Raw genomic sequence first — 13732 nt, 5'->3', positions numbered from 1 at the left:
GCCCTCTGCACCCCCAGGCTCCTGTGCTCCTTCCTTTTAGATAGCGTTCATTGAAGGGGCAGGTGGCGGAAGGACGGGTTTCCCAGCAGATGCTGCAATTCAGCCCCTGGCTTGGGATTTGTTTCGTTGATATTATTGATAAACAGAGAACACAGGTTGACAAAAGACAAGGGAGGCCACCAAAAATCCATGAAGACAGAGCCTTTTCTGGAGAGAGCTGGCTGTTGGCCACCCTGAGATCCCCTCCCCAACTTGCGCCGGGCCTGGACTTTGCAGGAGAAGGGGGTGGTATAGCCACCGGCCCTGACACCTGGCCGCGTGACCGTCTCTCATGGCCTCACAGTCCTCCCTTCAAGGGCTCAAGCCCTGCCACTCAGGGCCCTCTGGCCTCTAGGAGCGCCTCCATGTCCTTCCCAGCATGGGCAGTGCCTTACAGGCACAGGAAGTCTGATGTCAGTGCAGGAACGCAGCGACAAGAGGAATGTGCAGTGCCCTTCAGGAGCGTGGTGGGGCCCCGGCAGGGGAGGCAGGCTCCAAGGGGGATGACAGCGAGGCTGTGGCAACGACAGTTCCATGAGGGCAGTGGGGTTGGGGGCGGCTGACCTGACACAGGGGAAGTAACTGTCCAACAGCAGCCAGGCTTGGCCAAGGAGTGCAGCCAGGAAAACCTCCCCTCCCGCTGCACACCACCCTGGATTAACTGAGGGGTCACCCAGGCACTGGAGCCTCTGCTGCTGTCACAGAGTTAGGCTTTGGGCACAGAGCGGCTGGCAGAGGGGTGGGTGCTGAAGGGCGAGTGGACTCCATGGAGAGGGCCCCGACGGCGGGAAGGCTCTGCTGGTCTCTCGGGAGCAGGTCAGGACCTGAGCAGACTCCCTGGGCTCCTTGAGAGACCACCCAGGGCACACCCAGCCCTGCAAGGGTCTCTACTTGGTGCCATCAGTGCCCTGCACCCTCTGGTAGGCTGCCCACACCTGCACCTGCTGCCCCACCCAGCAAGGCTGCAGAGCTGCTTGGTTCATGCCTACCTCCCAGGACCCCATGGGGCTGAAGGAGACAGCGGAGCTGCCCAGCTGCAAGGTTATTAGAGGACCCCTGATTTTCTGTATTTCTGACAGTAGGAGATGGTGCCATTGCTGGAAGATGGGCCTTCCAAGCTGGCACCCAGCCCCACCCCAGGAGGCCACACGGCCTCCCACAAGCTCCTGCATGGAGGGCGTGTCCCAAGCCAGCCTCATCTGGCTAGGTTGTCACTCTGGGTAAAGTGAGGTGGCAGCCCTGACCTGCCAGCAGCAGACAGCAGAATTCTACAGAGCATCCTTCAGGCTCCAGGGAAGGGCAGAGCCCTGAGCAGCAAAGACTCCAAGAGGCATTGTGGCTTTGGAAGCTTTTCTTCAAAGCTTCCAAGCCCATGTTCAGGCCACTTTGCCCCTGAGTGACAGCAAGTAGCTTTCTTTGTGTTAGGAGAAACCCATGGGATTGACTTTCTTTTCCTATTTCCTCTGGGGGTGAAGTCTCATAAGTCAGGACAAAGTGGGTCAGGGACTGTCTGGGTGACCGTGTCGAGCCTCCCCCGGAGCTCCAGGGGTTCATCGGGGCAACGGGAGCAGGAGGGGTGGTGGCCACCTCTTGATGGTGAGGGGCTGATGAGGCTCCCTTAATCCCTGAAAAGGTCAGACATGGGGGTTGGGGAGCCACCTCCTGCCTGGAGCAGTTGATGCTCAGAGCCGCTCCCATGTGTCCTCATTCCTCCTTCCAGGTAATGGGGCCATGGGCTTCCAGGGAAATCCAGGGCTCTGGGGAGACTGAGATTCTGACTTTCATCTTTGACTGACTTTAATCAGTTCTCATGTTTTTCCTGGACATTTTCTGATGAGTTTATGTCTGTCAGGAGCCTCAGGACCGTGCTAAGCTCCCAGGATCTTAGAGTAGGAAAAACCATGTCTTGGATTTCCTGCAGACATTTAAGCATGATGGAAGGCTCAATGAAACTTCCACCTAAACTTGGCAGACTGAACACTTCATTGGTTTTCACTCTCTCCCAGAATCCTATCAAATGATCATTAGTAAATAAAGAATTCCAAACCCTACAAAGAAAAATGCAAGCAAATGAACAATGAATCAGTCAAAGCCTAGGAGAGGCCGTAGAATGACTGAAGCACGCCCTGTGGGCCTGGAGGGCAGATGATTTCGAGGAAACAGCCCTCAATGCCACAGAGGGAACTGGAGGAGCAAAGTGACCAAACCCCCAGAGCTGGAACGCAGGCCCCTAACCCAGCCTGCAGGAGGTGCAGCCTCATTCCCAGGAGAGGGTGAGCCAGAGAGGCCCTGCTTCTGGGCACATCAGGTACGTCCCAAGAAGAGGGAGGCACCAGGCTGGGGACAGGGGAGTGAATATTTGTCTGGGAAGCAAAGACACAGCACCTCCCATTCTCCAGGAGGCAGCAGCCCAGATACCAGCAGCCAGTCATGGGCTCCTCAGGTCAGAAGTGGGAGGACTTTTCTCGAGGGAAACCGAACAGGCCCAGAGAAGAGACAGTGAAGGGGAACATTTAATTAAAATGCTGGCTCATCCATCACATCTCCCTAAACAAAGCTTCCAATCCATCTTTTAAAAATAAGCTTTTTGTTTTACAAAAAGTTTTATTTTTACAGAGAGAGCTTTATTTTTACAGAAGAGCTTTAGATTTACAGAACTATTGTGAAGATGGCACAGAGAGTTCTGACACACACCACCCCAGTTCCCCTGTTACTAACATCTTACATTAGTAAGGTGCATTTGTCACAACTAATAAACACTGTTGATGTGTTGGTATTAACAAAATAGCATGTTTTATTCCAGTGTTTTTAGTTTTGACCTAGTCTCCTTTTCCAGTTCCAGAACATCACATGACATTTGCTTGTCATGTCTCTTGGGCTCCTGATGGCTGTGGCTATTTCTCAGATGTTCCTTGTTTTCAGTGACCTTGAGAGTTCTGAAGAGTGCTGGCCAGATGCTTTGTAGAATGCCCTTTAACTGGGATTTGGCTGATGTCTGTGTCATGATAAGATGAAGATAGTGTGTCTTGGGGAGGAAGACCACAGGAAAAGTGTCACTCTCATCATGTCACACTAAGGGTATTTGCTACTAACGTAATTTATCACCTTTTTTTTAAATTTTAGATTCAGGGGGTACATGTGCAGGTTTGTTACATGAATATACTGCATAACGCTGAGGTTTGGGCTTCTACTGAACCCATCACCCAAATAGTGAACACAGTACACAACAGGGAGTTTTTCAACTCTTGTCACCCCCTCCCCTTTTGGAGTCCCCAGTGTCTATTGTTTCCATCTTTATATCTGTGTATACCCACTGCTTAACTCCCACTTGTAAGTGAGAACATGTGGTATTTGGCTTTCTGTTTCTATATTAATTCACTTAAGATAATGACCTCTGGCTGCATCCATGTTGCTGCAAAGGACATGATTTTATTCTTTTTTATGGCTGCATAGTATTCCATGGTGCATATGAACCACATTTTTTTTTATCCAATCCACTGTTGATGGGCACATAGATTGATTCCACATTTGCTACTGGGAATGGTACTGTGGCTTATCACTGTGGATGCTGACCTTGACCCTGTTGGCTGGGGCAGTGCTTGTCAGGTGTCTCTGCTACAGTTACTCTTCCACACTGCACCCTTTGGAAGGAAGTCATTAAGCACAACACCCACTTCGGGAGTGGGGAGTTTTGCTACCTGACCTTAAGGTTGGGGTATCTATATAATTTGTTTGGAATTCTCCTGCACAGAATATTTGTCTTTCCTCCCCCTCCCCCCATTGATTTATTTATTCAGTAATTTATTGATGTCAATATTGACTCATGGATATTTATTGTATAACTTGGGTTATAATCTGATACTACTTTATTTTGTTGCTCAAACTGTTCCAGTTTTGGCTGTTAGGAGCTCTTTCAGTTGACTCCTGTGTCTCTTTTGCATAGTCCTATCACTGTGGGTTGGTTTTTTGTTTGTTTATTTATTTTATCGTATTCTTGCTTTCTGGTGCTACAAAGTGCTCTAGGCTCAACTTGAATATTTCTTGCCCCATTCCTAGAAACAAACATTCTCCAAGGATCTCTGGTTTCTTTCATTGGACAATGGTATTAAAAACCAAGATAAGCGTGCTGGGGATGCTCATTTCTACTGGGGGCATTGTGGCTTCTAGGCCCCCTCAGTGGACAGAGCAAGGAAATCTGTACGGAGGCTTACCCATATGTGTGTCCATATGATGGTTAATTATGTATGTCAGCTTGGCTAGGCTATGGTGCCAAGTTTTTTGGCCAAACCTTAGTCTAGCTGTTACAGTGATAGTATTGTTTATATGTAATTAACATTTTAATCAGTAGACTTGGAGTAAGGAAGTACCCTTTACAACACAGGTAGATCTCATCTTATCCAATCATTTGAAGGCGCTAAGAGTAAAGACCGAAGCTTCCTGAAGAAGCAATTGTGCCTCCAGACTGCAGCCTAGAAACCCTGAGTTTCCAGCCTACAAATTTCAGACTCAAGACTGAAACATCCATTCTTCCCTTAATTTCCAGCCTGCAGGCTTGCTCTACATATTTCAGATTTACCAGGTCCCACAACCACATGACAGGACTCAGATCCTTAAAAATTTCTGTGTGTATGTGTGTGTGCATAGGCGTGTATACACACACAATTAGTTTTGTTTCTCTGGAGAACTCTAGTATAACACATATCTATGTCTCTATCTATATCTCCATATCTACAGTAAGCTAAACGTTAGTCCACATGATGTCTCCCCCTGTAATCCACTATCGCATGCATCATTCTCCCCTTCCCACACCCTTGCTTCTTCTGTAACCTCCCACTCAAACAGCGAGACACTGGCTCCCACCATCCACCAGACACTTATCTAATTGTCTGATCCACATGTATAGTGGTTTCAGAATTGGTAACCCATACTTCTGTGGGGAACAACTTTACCAAAAGTAATACAGTGCTTACGTGCCTTTCTGTTTGTCTTTAGTCTTAGAAAAATCCACTCATTCCCAAAATTACTTAGGTCAGCACCGTTTCTCCCACCCTCTTCAAATGAGATTATTTCAGACATTTGTAATGCAGTTACATTATTTTGTCACGTTCTACATTCCATCCTAGGATCTCCAACATCCTACATTTTAAAAATGTACATGCATTTGTGTCAAGTTCTGTGTATTTTGGCACACGTTTAATATCTTGTATTCACCTTCACAAAATCATACAGAATAGTTTCACTACGTTAAGCAATTTCCTCTGCTTCAATTGTTCAATGCCCCACTCCCAATCCCCTGGCACCGGCCAATCTCTTTACCATCTCTACAGTTTTGCCTTTTTCAGACTATATCGTTGGAATCACATGGTATGCAATTTTTTCAAACTAACAATATACACTTATAGAAGATTTATTCATGTCTTTTCATGGCTTGATGGTTCTTTTTTTATTGCTGATTAACATTTTATTGCATGGGTATAACATAGTTGGTTTATCCATTCTCTTGTTAAAGGCATTTTGGTTGCTTTCGGTTTTTGACAGTTGTGAATAAAACTGCTATAAACATTCACGTAGATTTTTTGTGGACCTAAGTTTTCAATCAGTTGGTAAACACCTGGGAGTGTGGTTGCTGGATTATATGGTAATCCTGTGTTTAACTTTGTAAGAAGCTGCCCAACTATCTTCCAAAGTGACTGGCCCACTTTGCATTCTCAACATCAATGAACGCAAGCTCCTGTGGCTCTCTATTCTCACCAGCAATAGGATTGTTCATTTTTTAGATTTTAGGTATTCTAATAAGTTGCTTGAATTTGCAATTTCCTAATGACAAATGATGCTGAACATCCTTTTATATGTTATTTTATAATCTGTATGTCTTCTTTAGTGAGGTATCTGTTCATATTATTTGACCATTTTTAACTGGGTTTTTCTAATTGTTAAGTTTTAAGAGTTGTTTGAATATTTTGTATACAGGCAATTTATCCGATAGATGTTCTGCAGAGATTTTCTTCCAGTCTATGGTTTGTTGTTTCATTCTCTTAAGTGTCTTTTAGGAAGGCAGAATTTTTTAATTAATAAAAGTCCAACTTACCAATTGTTTTCTTTTTTTTTCCAACAACCTCTTGTCCAACAGAACCATTTTTTTTTTTTTTGTCTTTTTTTTTCCATTTTGTGGAGAACAGGATCTTGCTTTGTTGCCCAGGCAGGTCTCAAACTCCTGGGCTCAAGCTATCCTCCTGCCTCTGCCTCCCTAAGCGTTGGGATTATAGGCATGAGCCACCATGCCAGGCCATAACCTATTTTAATGGATATAATTGTCAATATTTGGTTGAGTATTTTTGAATCTATATTCATGAGAATTTCTGGTCTGTGGTTTTGTTTTCCTGTAATGCTTTTATCGGTTTTTTTGAATTAGGATAATCACGGCCTCATAGAAGGAGTTAGGAAATAGTCCCTCTTCTATTTTATATCTTAAATGTTTGGTAGAATTCACTGGTTCTTGTATTTTTGGAATATTATTAATTATTGATTCAATTTCTTTAATAGGTATAGGCCTATTCCAATGATCTATTTCTGCTTCTGTAAGTCTTAGTAGCTTGTGTCTTTCAAGGCAGTGGTTCATTTAATAATGTTATCAAATTTGTGGTCATAGAGTTGTTTATAGTATTCCTTTATTATGATTTAAATGTCTGTAGAATCACTAGTGATAACTCCTCTTTCATTTCTGATATTGTTAATTTGTGTCTTTTCTCTAACCTGGCTATTGGCCTATGAATTTTGTTGGTCTTTTCTATAAAAGATAGTTTTGTTGTTTTCGTCTTTTCAATTTCATTGATTTATGTTCTATGTTTTATTATTTCATTTTTCCCTCTTGATTCATGCTTAAATTGTTCTTCTTTATCTAGTTCCCTAAGCTTAAGTTATTAATTTTATGTACTTTTTATGATTATTATTATTTTTTTTTTTTTTTGAGACAAAGTCTCACTCCGTCACCCAGGCTGGAGTGCAGTGGTGCAATCTCGGCTTACTGCAACCTCCGCTTCCTGGGTTTAAGCAATTCTTGTGCTTTAGCCTCCCAAATAGCTGTGACTACAGGCATGCATCATCATGCCCAGGTAATTTCTTTTGTACTTTTAGCAGAGGCAGGATTTTGCCATATTGGCCAGGCAGGTCTCAGACTTCTGACCTCAATGATCTGCCTGCCTTGGCCTCCCAAAGTGCTGGGATTACAGATGTGAGCCACCATGCCTGCCTTTAAATTTCTAATATATGCATTTGATGCTATAAATTTCCTGTTTACCAGTCCTTTCACTGCATCCCACAGATTTTGATAAGTTATAGTTCATTTTCCTTTAGTTCAAAATATTTTTAAATTTCTTCTTTTTCTTTCTTTTTTTTTTTTTCTTTTTTCTGACAGGGTCTTGCTCTGTCACTTCACAGGCTGGAGTACAGTGGTACGATCATAGCTCACTGTAGCCTTGACCTACCCTATAGGTAGGGTGGGGTAAAAAAATTAAGGTTGAGAGTAGTGGGATGAAATGAGGGTTATGTTAGTTGAGGGGTAGCAGTTAAAGTTGTGCATAGCTAAAAGATGGAAACACAGGCTCTGGCTAAGTGGATTAAGGCTGTTGTTTCTGGGGTTTGGCAAAAGTGTATTTTTAGGGAAAAAGTCAGAGATGGGGGAGGGGGGTTTGGTAAAAATTTGTTGTGGTTTTATAGTGTAAAGAGGGATATGTTGTATAGTCGATTTTTGGTATGTCCTACAAGCATGAATTAAATAACACCTTATGGTATTATGCAGGGCTGGAATATTGAACATAGGTGCGATCAACAATGGTATGTACTAGGAATCAAAGACAGATCCTGCGACATACGGTGTGGCAGGGCCAGCTTTCTGCAGTGGGGTCATGTGCACACCCAAGATAAAAAATACCAAATGCATGGAGAGCTCCCGTGACTGGTTAATAGGGTGATAGACCTGTGATCCATCGAGATGTCTTATTTAAGGGGAACATGTGGGTGATCTTGATTCTTATGGCCCTGAGGTAAGAACCAGATGCCGGATACAGTTCATTGTAGTTACCCCCACGAGTTATGGGCCCAGAGCAAGGAGTAGCACTCTTGTGTGGGATATTGATTTCACGGAGGATGGTGAACAAGGGACACCTAACTGAGGGGAGTATCCGTGGTGACAAGGATTTATTTGACTGAAATGTGCTATGTCCAGTGAATGACTTAATGTACTATGTACGATAAATGAACAGCTGTGTCGGTTGACATCCTTGGGGAGGTGCTTAGTCTTTGAGTGTTTGTGTTATGTTCTATAGTTGGTTAAGTCATTAGGATTCTTGCTTGTAAGCATGTTTTTGAGAATAGATAGTAAGTATGTAAGAATATGTGCTATGTACAGTCAAACATTTGTAGTACTATGTAATATTCATGTTGGCTAGCAGTAATGCATGATTTACATAAGGGTCTGATAAAATAAATTAGTACTTAAGTTGCATTTAAAGTTTGCACCCCATAGAATACAGAAAGTAGTTTAAATTAGAATGCCAGTTTTGGGTGTTGGTGGTGAAGTTGAGTACTTTCTTTCTGAATTGTCCTGGGGAGAAGTTTCCATTTCCAGTTTACAAGACCGGTGTATTGATTTATACTATAAGGGCAGGTTCATTTGAGTAGACTGTTTTCGGTTAAGGAGGCAAGTGGTATTAAGGTTAGGATTGTAGTAAAGTATATTATGGATGCTACTTGTCCGATAATGACGAAGGGTTGGTTTATTGGTTGGCCTCCGATTCAAGTGTGGGTTAGTAGAATTATGATTAGGAGTCAGAATAGGGATTGGCTAAGTGGGCGGAATGCTATACTTTGTTGTTTGGATTTGTGGAGTATGCGGACGAGTGCTAAGATAAGGATTGACAGGAGGAGTGCTAATACTCCTCCTAATTTATTAGGGATAGATCATAGGATTGCATATGCGAATAGGAAGTATCATTCTGGTTTAATGTGCGGGGGAGTGTTTAGGGGATTAGCTGGAGTATAGTTGTCTGGGTCGCTTAAAAGGTCGGGCGAAAATAATACTAATATTATTAAGGTAAGAAGGAGAAGGACTAAACCTAGGATATCTTTAATTGTATAATAGGGGTGAAAGGTAATTTTGTCGGAGTGAGAGGAAATTCCGGAGGGATTGTTTGATCCTGTTTCATGTAGAAATAGTAGATGTAGAGTTGTAAGGGCTGTGACAATAAAGGGTAGGATGAAGTGAAGGGTGAAGAACCGTGTGAGAGTAGGATTGTCAATGGAATATCCGCCTCAGACTCATTGGACGAGGTTAGTTCCAATATATGGGATGGCTGATAATAGATTTGTGATTACTGTGGTGCCCCATAATGATATTTGGCCTCATGGGAGTACGTAGCCTATGAAGGCTGTTGCTATAGTTATAAGTAGAAGTATAATGCCAATATTTCAGGTTTCTAGAAGAAGGAATGAGCCGTAATGTAGGCCTCGGCCAATATGTAGAAAGAAGCAGATAAAGAACATAGAGGCACCGTTAGCGTGGAGATAGCAAAGGGTTCAGCCGTAGTTTACATCTCGAGTGATGTGTGTGACTGAGGAGAAGGCGGAGGAAGTATCTGGTGAGTAGTGTATTGCTAGGAATAAGCCTGTAATAATTTGTAGGGTTAGACAGGTTGCAAGGAGTGAGCCAAAGTTTCATCATAGGGAAATGTTAGATGGGGTGGGTAAATCAATGAGGGAGTGGTTGATTATTTTTATGAGTGGGTTAGATTTGCGTATTGGGGTCATTGGTGTTTTTGTAGTTGAAATACAATGATGGTTTTTCATATCATTAGTCATGGTTAGAGTCCATGTGGAAACAATGGCATATATTTTATTCTTATTAAGTGTACTGTTGGTTATGGGGTTTTCTTCCAAGCCTTCTCCTATTTATGGAGGTTTAGCATTGATTGTTAGTGGTGTGGTTGGTTGTGTAATTATTTTAAATTATGGGGGAGCTTATATGGGTTTAATAATATTTTTAATTTATTTGGGAGGTATAATGGTTGTTTTTGATTATACTACAGCAATAGCTATTGAAGAGTATCCTGAGGCATGGGGCTCAGGGTTTGAGGTTCTGGGGAGTCTTCTAGTAGGGTTAGTGATGGAGGCAGGGTTGGTTTTATGAGTTTTAGATTTTGATGGATTAGTGGTGGTGGTTAATTTTAACAATATAGGGAGTTGAGTGGTTTTTGAGGGAGAGGGGCCGGGGTTAATTCGAGGGGATTCTATTGGTGCGGGTGCTTTGTATGACTATGGGCATTGATTGGTAGTAGTTACTGGTTGAACATTGTTTGTTAGTGTGCATATTGTGATTGAGATTACTTGGGGTAATAGGTTACGTTATTAGAAATAAGGTTAGGGTGAGAGGGATAAGGAAAGAGAGAAAATAAAATTTGATTATACCTTTTTGAGTAGTTGCAATGATGGAGGTAATAATGTGGGTGTGTGAGATCGTTTTAGGTATAGATTTTTCTAGTCAGATTGAGTCTAGTAAAAGGGAAGCTAGGTTTTGACTTATAAGCAGGTTTTGGTAGGGGGCTATGTGATGAATTGTAGTGGGAAAATATCCTAGTATATTAGAGAATTTAAATATGTATGATGAGGTGTATATTTTAAGTTTATTGGTTATGAGAGTGAGATCCAAGGCTACTAGAAAGCCTAGAGCGGTTACGTACAGGGCCGAGAGTTTTAGGTGAGATGATATTGTTAGTTGGGGGAGTGAGGTGGGAGAGATGCTATTGGTGATGAGAAATCCCGCGAGTAGGCTGCCAATTGTGAGGCGTTTGATTGGGTTTAATAGGGTGGGGGTGTTTTCATTAATGTTGATTGAGGTCGGGAAGCGAGGTTGTCCTGTTAGGATGAGGAGAATAGTTCGAGTACTGTAGGCGCTTGTTAGGGAAGTGGCAATGAGAGTGATAGATAGGGCTCAGGCGTTGGTATATGACGTGTTTGCGGTTTCGATGATGAGGTCTTTGGTGTAGAAGCCTGTGAGAAAAGGCATGCCTGTGAGTGCCAGGTTACCGATGGTTAGGGAAGTTGAGATGAGGGGTATTGTTTTAAATAATCCTCCTATTTTTCGAATGTCTTGTTCATTGTTTAGGTTGTGGATGATAGACCCAGAGCAAATAAATAGTATGGCTTTGAAGAAGGCATGAGTGCAGATGTGTAGGAATGCTAAGTATGGTTGGTTGATGCCGATAGTGGCTATTATTAGACCTGGTTGACTTGAGGTAGAGAAGGCTACGATTTTTTTGATACCGTTTTGTGTTAGGGCACAAATTGCTGTGTATAGGGTAGTAATGGCTCCTAGGCATAGTGTAAAGCTTTGAATTAATGTGTTGTTTTCCATTAGGGGGTGGAAATGGATGAGTAGGAACACTCCAGCAATGACTATGGTGCTGGAGTGGAGTAAAGCTGAAACGGGTTGAGCCTTCTATGGTGGAGGGTAGTCAAGGGTGGAGACCAAGTTGAGCTGATTTTCCTGTTGCTGCTAAGAGAAGGCCTATCAGTGGGAGAAGATTTGAATTGGAGTCTAGGATAAATATCTGTTGAAAGTCCCATGAGTTATAATGTAGGAGAAACCATGTTAGGGTTAGGATAAAGCCAATGTCGCCAATGCAGTTGTATAGGATTGCTTGGGTGGCTGCTGTGTTGGCGTCTGTTCGAGCATGCCATCAACTAATTAGTAGAAAGGATATAATTCCTACGCCTTTCCATCTGATAAAAAGTTGGAAGAGGTTGTTGGCAGTGACTAGAATTAATATAGTGGTGAGAAAGATAAGTAGATACTTAAAAAATTGATTAATATTTGGGTCTGAGCTTATATACCATAATGAGAACTCTATAATAGATCAAGTAATGAATAGTGCGATTGGAATAAATATTATGGAAAAATAGCCCATTTTGAAGCTTAGTGTTAGTTCTAATGTTTGGATTGTTGTTCAATGTCAGTTTGAAATAATTATTTCTTGGTCTAGGAAAATACATAGAGTTGTGGGAAGGAGGCTAGTAATAAAAGCAGATATAATAATTGTTTTTACATAGTTTGGGTACAAGTGTTTTTTGTTAGGGTTGATAAAGGTAATAATGATTGGGAGGATTAGAGAGGTTAGGGTTATGATGTTAACAGAGTTGTACATGGTTATTACTTTTATTTGGAGTTGCACCAACGTTTTTGGTTCCTAAGACCAATGGATAACTGTTATCCTTTAAATAACCGTCTTGTTAAACACGGAAGTATGGATTAGCAGTCCTTGCGAGCTTTCTCGGTAAATAAGAAGTAGTAGGCTTCTATAATTAGATTCACAATCTAATGTTTGAGTTAAACTATATTTACAAGAGGTGAAACCTGGAATAATATTAGGGTTAAGGGGTAGAAGGAGAATAGGAGAGAGGTGTATGAATATTAATGTGTTTTCTCGTGTAAAGGAGGGTTTTATGTTAATAATATGGTGTGTAAATGTTCCTCGTTGTGTTGTGGTAAATATATGGAGCAAGTAAAGGTCTGTAATTAGTATGTTGAGTCCTGTAAGTACAATGATGATATGTGACCAAGAAAATGAAGTTATTATTACAAGGAGCTCTCCTATCAGGTTGATAGTAGGCGGTAAGGCAAGATTGGTAAGATTTGCTGCAAACCACCAGAAGACTATTAATGGAAGTAGAGTTTGGAGCCCTCGGGAAAGTATTATGATGCGGCTATGAGTTTGTTCATAGTTTGAGTTTGCTAGGCAAAATAGTATGGATGAAGTGAGTCCATGGGCGATTATAAGGATAATTGCGCCAGTGAAGCTTCAGGGGGTTTGAATGAGGGAAGCTATAATTACTAGGGCTATGTGGCTTATGGAGAAGTATGCGATGAGTGATTTTAGGTCTTTTGTCGTAGGCAGGTTGAGCTTGTTATAATTATGTCTCATAAGGATAGCATGAGGAATGGGTAGGCTATATATTCTGTTAAAGGGTTAAGAATAAAGGTGAGTCGTATTATGCCATAGCCGCCTAGTTTTAGGAGTACTGCAGCAAGGACTATTGATCCAGCAATGGGGGCTTCAACATGGGCTTTAGGAAGTCATAGGTGTAGGCCATATAGGGGTATTTTCACTATAAAGGCTATTATGCATGCTAGTCATGTAAGATTGTGGGATCAGGTAGTTGTTAGTTTTTGAGCTATAAGTGTTAGGATTGTGTTTAGTGAGCCTAGATTATTATAGATATAGATTAACATAATAAGCAGGGGGAGAGAGCCAGCTAGTGTGTAAAATAGAAAGTATGTGCTTGCGTTGAGGCATTCTGCTTGGCTACCTCACCGGGTGATGATAATTAGGGTAGGAATGAGGGTAGTTTCAAATAAAATATAGAATATAATTAGTTCTGTAGCTATAAATGTTAGAATTAGAGAGATTTGTAGGGAGATCATTATAGAGTGATAGAGTTTTTTTCATGAGGGAGGTTCATTGTGTAAATGGTACTGGCTTGCTATAATTATGAGAGGTAAGAGTCAGGCTGTTAGTGTTAGGAGGAGCGTTGTTAGTGGGTCAGAAGATAAATAGGTTGAATGGTTGAAGAGGTTATTATTGATTTGGTTGAAGAATAGTAGGGGAATAAGGCTAATAATTAGACTATGTATGGTCATATT

General features: G+C 42.0%; 1 pseudogene; it reads right to left on the bottom strand.

Moving 5' to 3' along the window:
• Positions 1 to 10432: 10432 nt before the first annotated feature.
• On the bottom strand, positions 10433 to 12236 carry LOC126962111 (NADH-ubiquinone oxidoreductase chain 5-like; annotated as a pseudogene).
• Between the last annotated feature and the right edge of the window lie 1496 nt (positions 12237 to 13732).

Source organism: Macaca thibetana, chromosome 9 (genome assembly GCF_024542745.1).
Source record: "Macaca thibetana thibetana isolate TM-01 chromosome 9, ASM2454274v1, whole genome shotgun sequence".
NCBI lineage: Eukaryota > Metazoa > Chordata > Mammalia > Primates > Cercopithecidae > Macaca > Macaca thibetana.
This window is presented reverse-complemented; position numbering and strand designations above follow the sequence as displayed.